This window comes from Sorex araneus, chromosome 1 (genome assembly GCF_027595985.1).
Source record: "Sorex araneus isolate mSorAra2 chromosome 1, mSorAra2.pri, whole genome shotgun sequence".
NCBI lineage: Eukaryota > Metazoa > Chordata > Mammalia > Eulipotyphla > Soricidae > Sorex > Sorex araneus.
The window spans coordinates 283728284-283742415 of NC_073302.1; the positions used below are offsets into that span (position 1 = coordinate 283728284).

Sequence of the window (14132 nt, forward strand, 5' to 3'; positions counted from 1 at the left end):
CAAGTTATAGGGATAAACCTATTAGAATAGACAGGCTTATTATTATAGAAGCACAAAAAGACCATGAAACTAATTGTATCAAGTTAATTTTATTTAATTTTAGAAAAATAAGAATGCAAATAACTTAAGTGGCCCCAAAAGTTAATTTTAAATAATGGTAGTATAAACTTCTTGAAATAGGAATGAGATTTGTGATCATATATTTCATTCACATACTTATTTGAAAATAGAACTGTTTTAGTATGCAATTTTAAAACAAGCTTTCACTTTTAATGACTGTAAAAATATTTCTAATACACACTACTAAAATAAGTCAAATCAAAAAAAAAGAACTTTAAGTGTTGATAAAATCTCTTCTCTGGAAATTATAATAGACTCTTTCAAGTGTTGATGCCAGGCAATCTTGTCAAAAATACTCTGAGAAAAATATTGTGTCCCATTTTGTTGTTGTGTTGAGACTCACCATTCAGTGCTCAAGGGCTATTCCCAGTTCTATTATCACTCTTGATAATGCTCAGAGTATATGCAGTGCCAGTGATCCTACAGTGATTTTTGATCAGAAAGAAAAATATTTTCTGACAGCAAAATTGCATGAAGTGCAAATTTTAAATTCAAAAATATACAGGGACTGGGTAGATAGGATAGCTGGTAGAGCATTTATCTTGCACTCTGCAAATCTGCGTTTGATACCTGGCACCACATATAACTCTGCCAGCACTACCAGGAGTGATCCCTGAGAGTAGAACCAGGAGGAAACCCTGAGCACCACAGGGAGTGGCCCCCCAAACAAAATTAAATAAAAACATCAGAAATATATAAATATATATTTTGTTCTTTTTGGGTCACGCCTGGCGATGCACAGGGATTACTCCTGGCTCTGCACTCAGGAATTACTCCTGGCGGTGCTCAAGGGACCATATGGGATGCTGGGATTCGAACCCAGGTCGGTCGAGTGCAAGGCAAACTCCCTACCCGCTGTGCTATCGCTCCAGCCCCCAGAAATATATTTTATTGGACATATTCATTTAAATGTCTCCCATGATGTGTTTTTTTTTTCTTTTTGGGTCACACCTGGCAATGCACAGGGGTTACTCCTGGCTCTGCACTCAGGAATTACCTCTTGGTGGTGCTCAGGGGACCATATGGGATGATGGGAATCGAACCCGGGTCGGCCACGTGCAAGGCAGACGCCCTACCCACTGTGCTATCACTCCAGCCCCCGTGATGTTATTTTTTTATTTTAATGTTACAGCATCAGAGTTGTATCAATAATTAGGACAGAGACTGCATGGCCTGCAAAGCTGAAAATATTTCCTGTGCTCTTATGAAAAAAGTTTGCAGACACCAGCTCTTTGGAGTTGCATCCATATTAGTGCATGCTTGCACTCGTTAATGGGACCTAAATGTAGAGTGGAAGCATAGGAAAACTAAAGTGGAGAAAGTATCATTCCAAATGTGCTGATGAGTAATAGTTTGAATAACAGTAATGCATCAGACACAATCATTCTTGCATTTTCCTTTCCACACAATTTCGAGTTCATTGGTTTAAAAGCTTCGTTTGAAAGCCCGCAGCACTTAATTCATGCATGCCTTCCACCTCTCACGCTCGGCCTGCGTGTTGTGAAAACGAACTTGGAGGCAGTTTATCACATAAGAATGTGTCGCTGATGAACTCTTTTTTTGATGTCTCTTGGAGCAGAAAAGTGAAGTCAAAAGTGACAATTCTAATGGTATTTTCACCAACGCGTGGCGAATCTGTCAACTGGTACTAAAGGATTTGTAGTTTCTGTCACAGCATGTGCATTTCTAAGGCCGGGTCCTAGACCCAGTCCAGCCAGCCGCCAGATTTCTTGGACGCCGAAGCTCATGGAATTTGAGCAGCATATTTTAACTTAAAACATACCAAATTGCAGTACAAAAAATCAGACATAAGGTCCTGGAAGGAACCCAGTCAAATGGGGTGGGGGGGAGGGGCGCAGGGGGAGGTGGATGAAGCAGTCTTCACAAGCAGGGGATTCCCCTGGCAAGCAGAGCTATTGTATTGTCCAAGCAAAACTATGCATATAGGATATTCTTTAGTCAATCCAACTTTCCATATTTTAGGAGCATGTGAATTGAGGAAGTCTCTTTCATGGAGTCTGCATTTCTTAATGTTAGGTTCCGCCACATTTTCTCAGAAAATATCCAGCTGAGGGATCAACAACTACATTCCCACAGAGAGACGGAGCCAGAACAGCATCCTTCTTCCGAGCATTACTTCAGTTTATATCCAGTATGCTTTCCCCTGCTCTTTTTTGAAGTCCCAACCCGGAGTCATAAACAACTAAAGCAGAATCCAGCTCTGTTCAAGCTACACTGCGGTACCCAGCGTTTCAGAGAAACCCTGTAGCATCCCTATCAGATTTGCTATATGGGTCCACTGCCTACGGATGCCAACCCTTCTTTTCCACTTACAATGCTTTCTTTACTTTTTCTTATTTTGTTTTTGCTTTTTGTTTGTTTTATTTGGGGGGTGGGACACCTGCTACTGCTCAAGCTCTATTCCTAGCTCTGTACTCAAAGACTACTTCCTGGTGGTACTCAGAAACCAGAGGGAGTGATGGGGACTGAACCCAGGTAGGCAGCATGCAAGGTGAATGTCCTTCCAGCTGTACTCTGGCTCCAGCCCCTCTGATTTTCTTGCCTCTGATTCCAGATTCTTTCCCAAGCCCCCTTCCCCCCAATTTTTATTGCTGTTGTTGTTCTTGTTGTGAAGGAGTTGAGCAGTCTAAAAGCAGGAGACAGAATAAAGAAGTGGAAGCATTTGTAAGAGAAGTCCAGTTGATTTCAGGTTTGGGTGGAAGTCAGAGGAGAAAATGTAACGAGAGTTGGAAGGTCTGAAGCTAAAGGCCCCTCTGATATGCTGCTGAGACGTACAAGGGTTTTTGCAGCTGGTTTTCCTTGGAGCTAAGCAAATGCTTTCAAATGTCCAAGGGAAGTATGTCGGAAAGGCTGAAAATGATGAAAACTCGTCCTGAACATGACTGCCTCTACTTAGCTATTTAAGCTCTTATGAAAATCAGTTTGGGGGTTAGAGAGATATTACTGCATATAGGACACTTGCCTTCCATGGGAGTGACCTGGGTTCATCCCAAGCATCCCATATATTGTCCTGAGGCCATCAGGAGTGATCCTGGGATGCAGAGCTACTAGTAGGCTCTGAACATTCCAGTTATGCGCCCAAACAAAAACAAAAAGGAAATCCGTTTCCTCCTAGCTTTCTAGTAGATTTGACATTCTCCAAAAGTCATTTTTTTAATCAATGAATATTGGCAAGGATAAATTTGATTCCTAGAGAGAACTGTGTATAGGGAGTGAATCCAGATATATTTCTTGTCATTCTTTGAAACAATGTCTAGTAACTTGTCAAAAGTTTGGGATTATTAGACCCTCTAATGTATTCGGTATCTCTGAGGTTCTGGACATCCTGAGAGATGAATTCCAGGATATTTAGGATATCCAGTATCCAGGATACTAAGAATAGTGCCAAGGTTTGCTGAGATTGGTCTGGATATTCTGAATTTTTCTCTATTTGTAGACTCCAGTTCACATCTCTGAAGACTCTTCTCCATACTGCACAGAATTCTAATAATTCTAACTCCTTGGATCTCTTGCTCTTTGACTTCGGTGGAATCTTATCACAAGTAGGTAATAGCAGCATCTGTAAAACAAAGAGAAAATACATAAAGAGGAGGGGGCGCTCTTAACTCTCCCTCCTCTCCTGTTTCATGCTCCCCACACAACCTGCTACCAGCCAGGAGGAAATGGGAAGAGCACGAAGAACTCTCCAGTTATTTCTCTTGCCTTCAGGAATGACGCTATCTTTTCCTTTTCCCCTTCAATCCCGAGGGACTTAAGTGTCCCAAAATTTCCTGCACAGGTTGCCTTATTGAATATCCACTTTTTGCTCTAAGGTAATTCCATTATCCATCTTTTCTCTGATAGAGTTCCATTATTATTGCACACAATTCATTAATAGAGTTTCATCATTAAACTATTTTTATTGAAGTCATCTGAATTAAATTCCTCTAGTTGGTATTCTGTCTGATACAGAATCTTTATCTAAAAGAGCTGGAGAGTTGCTAGTCTATATTCAAATTATATTTATGTTCAGTTATATGATAACATAGTACCTGTTACCTATACATGATGCAATAAAAGTAAGTTGACCTCTAGTAACTTCTGTCTACACATCACTACATTTTAGACTTGTTTGAAAATTCAGTATATGTATCCTTAATTTAATGAAGTTATTTTAAATTTCATAGATGTGGAAACAATTGGAATATAGGCATCAGAAATCTTACAATGTCAAACCTCATTTGAAAGTTCATTTATGTATCATGGAAAAAAATAACTCTAATATCATATTTTAAAATTTTCCATATATAATAGGAAATATGAAATACAAAATACTAAACTGACATATTCATGTAGCCACGGTTATAATTTCAGAGGAGAATTTTATATAATAACAAGTTTTAAATATGCAGTCAAATTTTTGTTTCATCTCTATCTTATCTGATATTAATATGTGTCAAATAGAAAACTGTTACTACTTCAAGAGCTCTAATTCATAAGCAGTTTTCTTGTAGCTGTCAGAACCATCAGGAATTTTATTTTAAAACTAGATTTCGAAAAGAAAAAAATTATTATAACCTGACATAATTCACAATTCAGTCCATTCGCCAGTTCTTTTTACCCTCTCCACCGGTCCAGTGTGAGTACACCTTGGCAGGTTATCTTTCACAGTTTTATATGTGCAATTTAGATTTTAGTATATACATAAAAAAAACACCACTCGTTTAATGTAAAGAAAAATTAAAGTATGCTTGGGACTTCCTCACATGGGAATCTCAGTGAGCACCACAGATCTTACGGATCTTGCTCTGAAAGTAGATTTAGAAATAGTTCCCTAAAGTATATTCTTTGAGAGATGCAGACTATCACCAATAATGCTGAAGATGGAGACAAGAATTATGCTATCAACAATAGCAACAGCAGTCTTTGAGCCTATGCACATGTCTGGAGAAATGAGAATTAAGAAAGATGAAAGGGGCTTCAGACGCCTTGCCTCCTGCTTCCCGAAGCCCTCCACCATGGTCAACCCCACTGGTTTCTTCAATATTGCAGTCAGTGGCCAGCCCCTGGGCTGTGTATCCTTCTAGTTGTTTGCCAAGTCCCAAAGTCCGAAGAGAATTGTTATGCTCTGAGCACTGGCGAGAGAGAAAGAATTTGGTTACAAAGGTTCCTGCTTCCACAGAATCCTCCCAGGATTTATGTGTCAGGGTGGAAACTCCACCCACCACCACAGCTCCAATGGCAAGTCCATCTGTGGAGAGAAATTTCCAGGTTTCTTTGTTTGCTTGTTTGTTCTGTAATTTTTTTTATTTTTCTAAACCCCTGTGAGATAGACCCTTGCAAAGCTGTTCATGGCACAGAGAGAAGTTTGACAGTAAGAATGCCATCCTGAAGCACACGCGGCCTGGCATCTTGTCCAGGACAAAGGCTGGACCCAAAACCAACAGTTCCCAGCGTTTCATCTGCACCGCCAAGACTGAGTGGTTGAATGACAAGCATGTGATGTCGGCAAGGTGCAAGAGGGCATGAATATTGTGGAGGTCATGGACAGTGTTTGTGTATTCATAAAACGAATGAGAAGCCCGCAGCTCTTTCTCTTGCCACCTGTGTTCAGGGGTCTCAGGTAGCTTCCCCACCCTGGAAGGCCAATGCCACGGCGGATAGAGGAGGAAACAAGGGCCAGGCTGGTTGGAGACCAGTTGCCATTTATTCGCCCCATGTGCCTGTTCCAGTCTCACTAAGTCCCCATTCCAGTTTCCTCCTGGCCCCCTTGCTAGTCTCTCCGAGCTCCAACTGCCCATCCTGGTCTCTCCCCTCTCATCGCTCCCAATCTCTAAAACTTGGTGATAGCAACCACACCTATGTCAGGTAGCACGATCAACATATCAAAGCCCTTCCTGATCCCCTGCAGCCAGGAGATCCAGCTCAAGGGCAAAATTCCACACCACATAGGGGTGTTTCTCTTTTTCTTAGTCCAATAGTCATTTAAACATCCATCTTAATTCTACTTCTTAATATTAGTCATATTTATGGACACAGTAAGAGATATATTGAGCTGGTAGGGTGGCTCTCCTGGAGATATCCTGCTATAGATCCCAGACTACAGTGCTCAGGTCAGACTAATTTTTCCTAACCCTAGCAGGATCCTAATCTAGTTGTTACGTTTTTGGATCAAGATAGAATTTGCCCATGACCATGCTCTTAACTTATTGTTAAGTATTGTGGCACTTGGGCCTGGCCCATTTTGATGCCAGGGTAGCTCACAGCTTGCCCTGGGTCCATCCAGTCCCTCTTCGGGATCCTGCTTTTGAGGAACTAGGAACTAAAAGGAAGGGAGGCTTAAATCAAGAAAATAGAAGCCCCAGAGTGAATATTATTCGGAGTCAACTAACTTCCAAGTTACAAAGCATAGCATTAACAGTCTTCCTGTGTATATACAAAAAGGACACTGCTCTAAATTAACTACGCAAAGAACATGCAAAGAAGAGAAAAGCAATATTTACAAGTTAACAAAGTCTGATTAGGAGATACAGGTGATTGACCGGTTGGGGAAGCAGAGCACAAAGAAAGAGGTTACCGATGAACACAGAAGAATGGGAGTGCCTCGGGAGCACTGTGATGAGTGAAACCCAGTGAACCTAAGCTCCCTGTGACAAGGCAGAAAGGACACACCAATGTTATCCTACAAGTGTTGGGTTCAGAAACTTCAAGACCAGCAAAAAGATCACAATTTCCGTCAAGGCTCTGATTCTCTTGACTACCAGACGGTTCCTTCCTTCTGCAGCTCAGGAGGATACCCCATCCCCCATGCTCTGGGAACGCCCCCTGATCCCTGTGCTCTCTCGGCAATACTCTCGGATCCTCTATTCCCTACCCACCTCCCACCAGCAACTCAAGGCTAGTAGTTATTATTGTTGGATATTAACCCTAAGTATTTTAAGCTTCTTCAGTGAATTTCCCCCCTTTTCTTCCCCCAGAGAAGCTTACAGTGCTCTTGCAAGAAGCCCTAATCCCCCAAGTGTATCTTTAACCTTTCCTTTGCTCTTTACCTTTCACTGTCACAGTTCCCCCAAGTCAGTCTTGGTTACGTATCAACCAAAGCTTCTGGTGATTCTGGACTTTGTATTTAAAGTGAACTACATGCTTTTCCATTTCCCCTATAATCTTTTCATATTTTATTAGAAAGCAATGTTCTTTGCTTAAGCACAGAAATACCATTAATGCTGTGCTCCTAATATTTGGGAGTTGATAGACTTTGAAATATATCTATTATTGGACATCCAGCCCCGGCTGCTGGAGTGATAGCACAGCAGGTAGGCATTTGCCTTGCATGCGGCCGACCTGGGTTTGATTCCTCCATCCCTCTTGGAGAGCCCAGCAAGCTACTGAGAGTATCCTGCCTGCACAGCAGAGCCTGGGCAAGCTACCCGTGGCATATTCAATATGCCAGAAACAGTAACAATAAGTCTCACAAATGAGATATTATTGGTACCCACTCAAGCAAATCAATGAACAACGGGATGACAGTGATACAGTGATACTGGGAATCCATCATAATTACTTGACCCACGCTTCCATTGCCAGAGTTCCTAACATCCCACAAAGAGAGTTCCCACCACGGGATTGCCATGGAACTGAGGCGAGCAATGGACCTGGGAGAGCAGTGAAGCTACCCCGGCATTGAAATGGAACAGTCTAGAAAGCATAAAAGCACAGTCCTGATGCAAGCTATTATGACTTAAGAGACGTGGCCACATGGGGAAGGACAAACTGAACTGGTTGAGGACCTAGACTGGACTGACAGTAAAAGCCCAGTAGCCTTGCCCTCAGAGCCCAGAGAACTAAGTTTCTCAGAACCTATACCTCTTACTCTATTTATCCATATAGCTGCAAGTATTAATAAGAATAAATTTAATCATTTTGTATGTACAACTAAAGGGAAAAAGAAAACCAATATAGGCATCCCTGGGAGACAGAGTGTCTCCTTAAGTTCATGCCCCCAAGAGAACTGCTTCACTGAAATGCTTTACCTTTGTAAATGATCTATCACAGGTATGTGCAGTCTTATATCTCAACCCCCTTCAGGTGCTCTTCAAGTGTGCAAGCAGCTCTGCATTCAATGGGCCATTTTTACCATCAGTCCTTGGTCCTCCATCCCTTTGTCTCTCAGTTGGTTAGGTTGGGGAGGCCATTCCCGCCCACTGAACGCATCACTGTGCAACAACACACTTTTTTGAACTCAGAATTATTAAGTAAAAAATTAGTAACACTTGTTTTTTTTAAAGAAAAGACAAGTGAAAGGAGGTAAGGCTAACAAAATGAAAAGGACATGAAATAGAGCTTATCTTCCCTATGCCCAAACCTCTTACTGATTTTAAGATTATGATTACATTTGATGCTCTCACATAAAGAGTAGTCAACTCTATCCACGAATTGTCTATTGAATTTCACATTTCCATAGAAGTTATGGATTTCTCTTGCAGCTACATTCTTGTTTCTGGGTGTGCAGTGTTGCAATGCCTGCTAAATAAGCACCCCATACTTTGCATACTTTTAGATTCCTGATTAAACCAAAAAAAAAAATTATGGTTTGGCTTCACAGTAGAGTACAATCTTGGTGTAACATGCAAATTTAAAATGTTAGAGAACTTTTCTAGCCCATTGACAAAGTCTGCACAATTTGCTTTGCTTTGCTGTGTGTGTGTGTGTGTGTGTGTGTGTGTGTGTGTGCGTGCGTGCACGCACTCAAAATCAGATTCCACAGCACAGTCTCTTTATTTATTTATTTTTGATTTGGGGGCCACACCCCGGGAAAGCTCAGGGGTCACTCCTGGCTCTGAACTCAGGGATCATCCCTTGCAGTGCTTGGGAGCACCTTATCAGCTACACTATCTCTCCAGCACAGTCTCTTGAAAGGTCAGCTTGAAATAAGAGCAGTCAATACTCCATCTCATTAAAGGACTCTGCTTCTGGTGGTATTATTATTTGATACTCTCATTTTCTTCTCCAGGATTGTAAAGATAAAATTTCATGGTATCTTTAAAGAATCTCTTAAAGAATCTCTTAAAGAATCTAGTCAAGCAATGCTCAGAGGGCCCAGCAATTAAATCCAGCAATATCTGGCACCCTGAATGAGCGGTTCAAAGTTAGGTCCCAAGAATGCAGTGCCACATGGGCCCCCAGTGTTGCTCCAGGTTACAGCCTGTGATGCATAGTAAACCTATGGCACCAACGACCATATCTCCTAACCCTAATAGCTTCTACTCTAATTTTAGACATAAGAAAAGCTTAGGGAGGCTGGAGCAATTAGCATAGCAGGTAGGGCATTTATCTTGTACGAGGCCGACCCAGGTTCAATTCCCAGTGTCCCATATGGTTGCCTGAGCACCACCAGGAGTAATTCCTGAGTGAGCCAGGAGAGTAATCCCGTGCATCCCCAGGTGTGACCCCAAAAAAGCAAAAAAAAAAATACAAAAGAAAAAAAAAGCTTAGGATTCATTTCTGGATTCTGAATAATTTTTCCTTAAAAATATCTTTTTGCTTCAGTTTTTGTGCTGGGAATATTTAGTCTTTCTCTCCTTCCCCTCCCCCACCCCGCCCCTATCTCTCTCTCCATAACTTTGCTCTTCCCCTTCCCTTCCTGCTTTGTCTTTATCTTTCTGACATATTTTCTTAGCATGACATCCTCCAGTTTCATCTTCATTTTACAACTGAGATTTTATCTTTCTTAGACCCAAGCAACATTCCTTTAACCTTATGGGCCACATTTTCCTTATCAACTCATTAGCCTTTTGTCATTTTGGTCATATACAAATCAAGCCTATTGTAAATAGCAGTCAAATGAATGTAATAGCACATGTATTTTTTTCCCAAATGACAGTGCAATGAATATAATAGCACATGCATTTTTTATCAAATTGACATTTTTTATATTCTTTAGATAAGTACCAATGAGAATATTTTCTGGACCATGTAGTAGACCATTATTTACATCTTAAGAAAACTCCATAATGATTTTCAAAAAAAAGATTGGACCACTTTTCAGTCCCACCAACAATATGTAACAGTTTCCTTCTTTTCTCTAGTGTTGCAAACAGCTATTAGTTCTGATAATTGTCATAGAGATTATTCTATGTGTCTTAGTTGATTGATGATAATGATTTGATGATTAGACAGTAACTTATTTTAATTTTGATTTTCACTTCTCTCATTTGTGATAATGAAGTTTTCATGTGCATGATGATAATCACTATTTAAGCAGTGCCTATTAATTTACTTTTTTCATTTTTTGATATTGTAAATTTTGCCATTGCTCTTAAGTTTTGAGTTATATTTTATTCTTAAATTTAAGAATTTTGACAATTTTAGATTTTTAAGAGTTGAAGAATTTTTTATTTTAAGTTTAGTTTTTAATTTTAATTTTGAAGTTACTTTCATTCCACTATTACTCATTCTCTCTTTTTCACTTGCATGCTTATTTTATTATTTAAATGGATCGCATCATTTTCTACTACCTAACTTTTGCAAAGCTAATTTCAGTCTCTAGAAAGCTCTTCCTATACATTTTTGACTATTTTCTAACTCTTTCCAGTTTCTCCCTTATCTTAGTCTTCATGCTCTTGGGAAATATTTCCATGAATTTTAGATAAGATTGTCTTACTATTATCTTCTTTTGCAATGGTTTAAATGTTTCCCTTTATAGCACTTATCAGACCATAACAAATTATTTGTGTAATTGTTTGCTTGATATTGATCTTTCTCTAGACTATAAAGTACATTTGAATAGATGCTATTTGTGCTTTTCACTCTGTATCATTGAATTTAGCACAGTCTTTGATGCATAATGGGCACATAATATCTTTGAATCAAATATTAAAACAAAAGTTATCTAAAATATTCTGGCATCATCTGAGAAAAAATGAAATCTAATTTCCTACCAGATTTAGGAAAATCAGATAGTCTTAAATAGGTAGCAGGTTAAGTGTTTCTGGCACTTGATTAGTGAAAGTAATACATTACTTTATACATAGTACTATTTTATTCTGGCAGGGTAAAGAGACACTATTCTAAAGATCATGTTTTTATGGAATTAAACACTTAAAATAAAAAAGTGAGTCATCACTCATTTGTAATCATTTTAAAGCTATTTTGTTCATAATAAAAGGAGAATATAAATTTATATACATATATAATATTTCAATTTGCACTGTGCAACTTTAGGGTTATTAAAATATGTTATATCTTTTCTAACAAGAAATAAATTGAGTGTGTTAAATATTTTGTTTTATTATCTTAACAATACAAGTGTCTTACCCAAAACATGTGCATGGGCAGACTAATCAAACATTTAAGTTATTTATTATAAGAAATAGGCTAAACATCAACTCATGAGTATGTTTCTTGATGGTTGAGAACCAGTGATCTGGAGGCTTAAAAAAATTAGGCATGGAACAAAAATGTTTGGCATCTTGATATTATCTACTGAGATGAAATCTGTCATTTCCTTTTTTGCTTTCTGCCTAAAGACCTGGAGCGTTCACATGTTCACTGGCCAAAGACAGATGGCTGCGCACACGTTCTTAACTCTTGTTCTCCCAATTTCAGCCACGAAGGAGTTGGGTTCACCATCTGTGGGTGTGAGACCACTTCTTTACTGAATGGTTTTGGACCTCACAGCAATGTTCAGCACGCTTGGGGGCCATTACTATTGATGCTCAGAAACTAGTCAGAAGGGTTCAGTGTTCGCGTCCAGAAATTGAATGCTGCAGACCAAGAGGCACTGGTGCCACCAAAGGCATATGTGGCGGTCCTTGGAGGCTTCCAGGACTATTGTGATGGTCATGGGCCTCAGGGACAAATCTAACGTTGTGCCTGGTTATGATGTGGTATCAGGGAGGCACTCCAGCCTTAGTGCTATATTCATGGCTCCCTCTCTCTGACGTCAGGGATTGACTTTTGTATCATGCATTCTGTGATGATAGGATAAGTCAGGACGAAATAGCATCACTCCATTATCAGTAACTTACTATTGCAAATGTACATGGCACACACCCTAAAGGTCCAATTGTAGTAGCATAAGTTTCAACAGCTTGACGTCAACACCAAGTTAAGTTCATATTTCAACCCTTCTAAACATGAATCACTTAGAAATAAGCTTAATTGTTACTTTAATATAAATTTTCAAAATCCAACTTTTTATATTTTCTCGCTGAATATAATATCTATTGATGTTGAGCACCTTAGATTAGGTGAGAGGAAAAGAGAAAGGAATTTAGTTGAATCAAATTAATAAAACAATGGAAGGATTCAATTTAGTTAAGTATCAATAATTTCAAGAACCTTGACATAAAAATGAGTTGAGAAAGTGTAGAGTGAATAACATCAAGATAACTATATTTTATGTGGACTTGTATGATGGGAGTAATAATATTATGTCTATGTGCCAATGGGAATTATATAAAAAGTGATCGAAATTAAAAGCATAGAAAATAGTAAGATGGATTTCTAGACCCAAAGAGCAAGTTAAGGAATTGAGATACATACTGACCTCTGCTCATTTGGTGTCACTCCTTAGCCCAGAGCCAGTAGTCAACCTTGAGAGTCACCAGTATGACTCCCAAACAAACAAAAAAAAAATGTAAATGAAAACAGCAGAATAAAATAATATGGGTCTGGATCACAGTGGGAAAGGTCTTGCACGTAGCTACCAGGGTTCAATCCCTGGCACCCTGTATGGTCCCCGAAGTCCACCAGGAGTGATCCCTGAGTGCAGAGTCAAGAATGTGTCCTGATGGGGCTGGAGTAATAGCACAGCGGGTAGGGTGTTTGCCTTGCATGCAGCCGACCCAAGATCGATTCCCAGCATCCCATATGGTCCCCTGAGCACCACCAGCGGTGATTCCTGAGTGCAGAGCCAGGAGTAACCCCTGTGCATCGCCAGATGTGACCCAAAAAGAAAAAAAAAAAAAAGAATGTGTCCTGAGCAGTGCCAGGCATAGCCCCCAAACAAACAAACAAAAAAACCAAAAAGGTTTTAGTTAATTTTTTAAGCATGAAAAAAAAGACAAAATTTTCTAGAGAAATTTCTTAGATAGGGATGTGAAATAAATGCAACTTCTGACCCAGGGCACTAAACTCATCTATAGAAACTGATATATGAAGTCAAATGCAAGCCATGGATAGAAGGCTCCTGTCAACTCTTATATTTGCTTTCATGAAATTGAAAGGAGATAATATAATTTTTAAACATAAAATTTGCAATAACAGGGTCCAGTGAGATAGTACAGTGGGTGAGAAATTTGTCCTGCATGTCACCTATTTGGGAATGATCTCTGGCACCTCATATATTCCCCTGATCTCTCTTAGGAGTGCTCTCTGAATGCAGAGCCATCTCCTTCTGCCAAAAAAATGCAGTAACAACAATTATACTTGGGACATCTGGAATCACTTAAATATCCGATTATTTAAAAATCTATTGAATTCATGCTTTGCACAAGATTTATTTCTAAATATTGTATAAAGACTGGAAACAAAATTCTTATTTCTGTGAAAGTTGGAATAAACTATTATATCACAAGGTACAGAACAAACTCAGCTTAAATAATGACATCAGGAGTCCAAAGTACTGGAAAGATAAACTGGCTCACCATTGTCATTACCTGGAGGTACAAGCAGGTGATTGGGGTGCTAAGTTTCCAGTGATTGATTTAAATCTGCCATTATAGATTTATCACCCACTCAGTTATTTTTCATGTATACAATTTCAGTGACAGCAAACCTAAATGCCTAACAAGTATCCATAAGCCTCTTATTCCATTATTTTTTTCTAACTCTGAAATATCCTTTGCCACCCTATCAACATTAACCAAATGTATTTGTTCTTTTGGGGCCATGCTAGCAGTGCTCAGGGAATACTCCTGACTCTGTGCTCATGGATCCCTCTTAGCAGTACTCAGGGGGTCACGTGTGGTGCCCGGAATTCAAGGCATGTCAGCAACATGTGAGGCAAACAC

General features: G+C 39.5%; 1 pseudogene; it reads left to right on the forward strand.

Annotated features, from left to right (window-relative positions):
* Nucleotides 1-5138: 5138 nt before the first annotated feature.
* On the forward strand, nt 5139-11703 carry LOC129402200 (peptidyl-prolyl cis-trans isomerase A-like; annotated as a pseudogene).
* The last annotated feature ends 2429 nt before the right edge of the window (nt 11704-14132 follow it).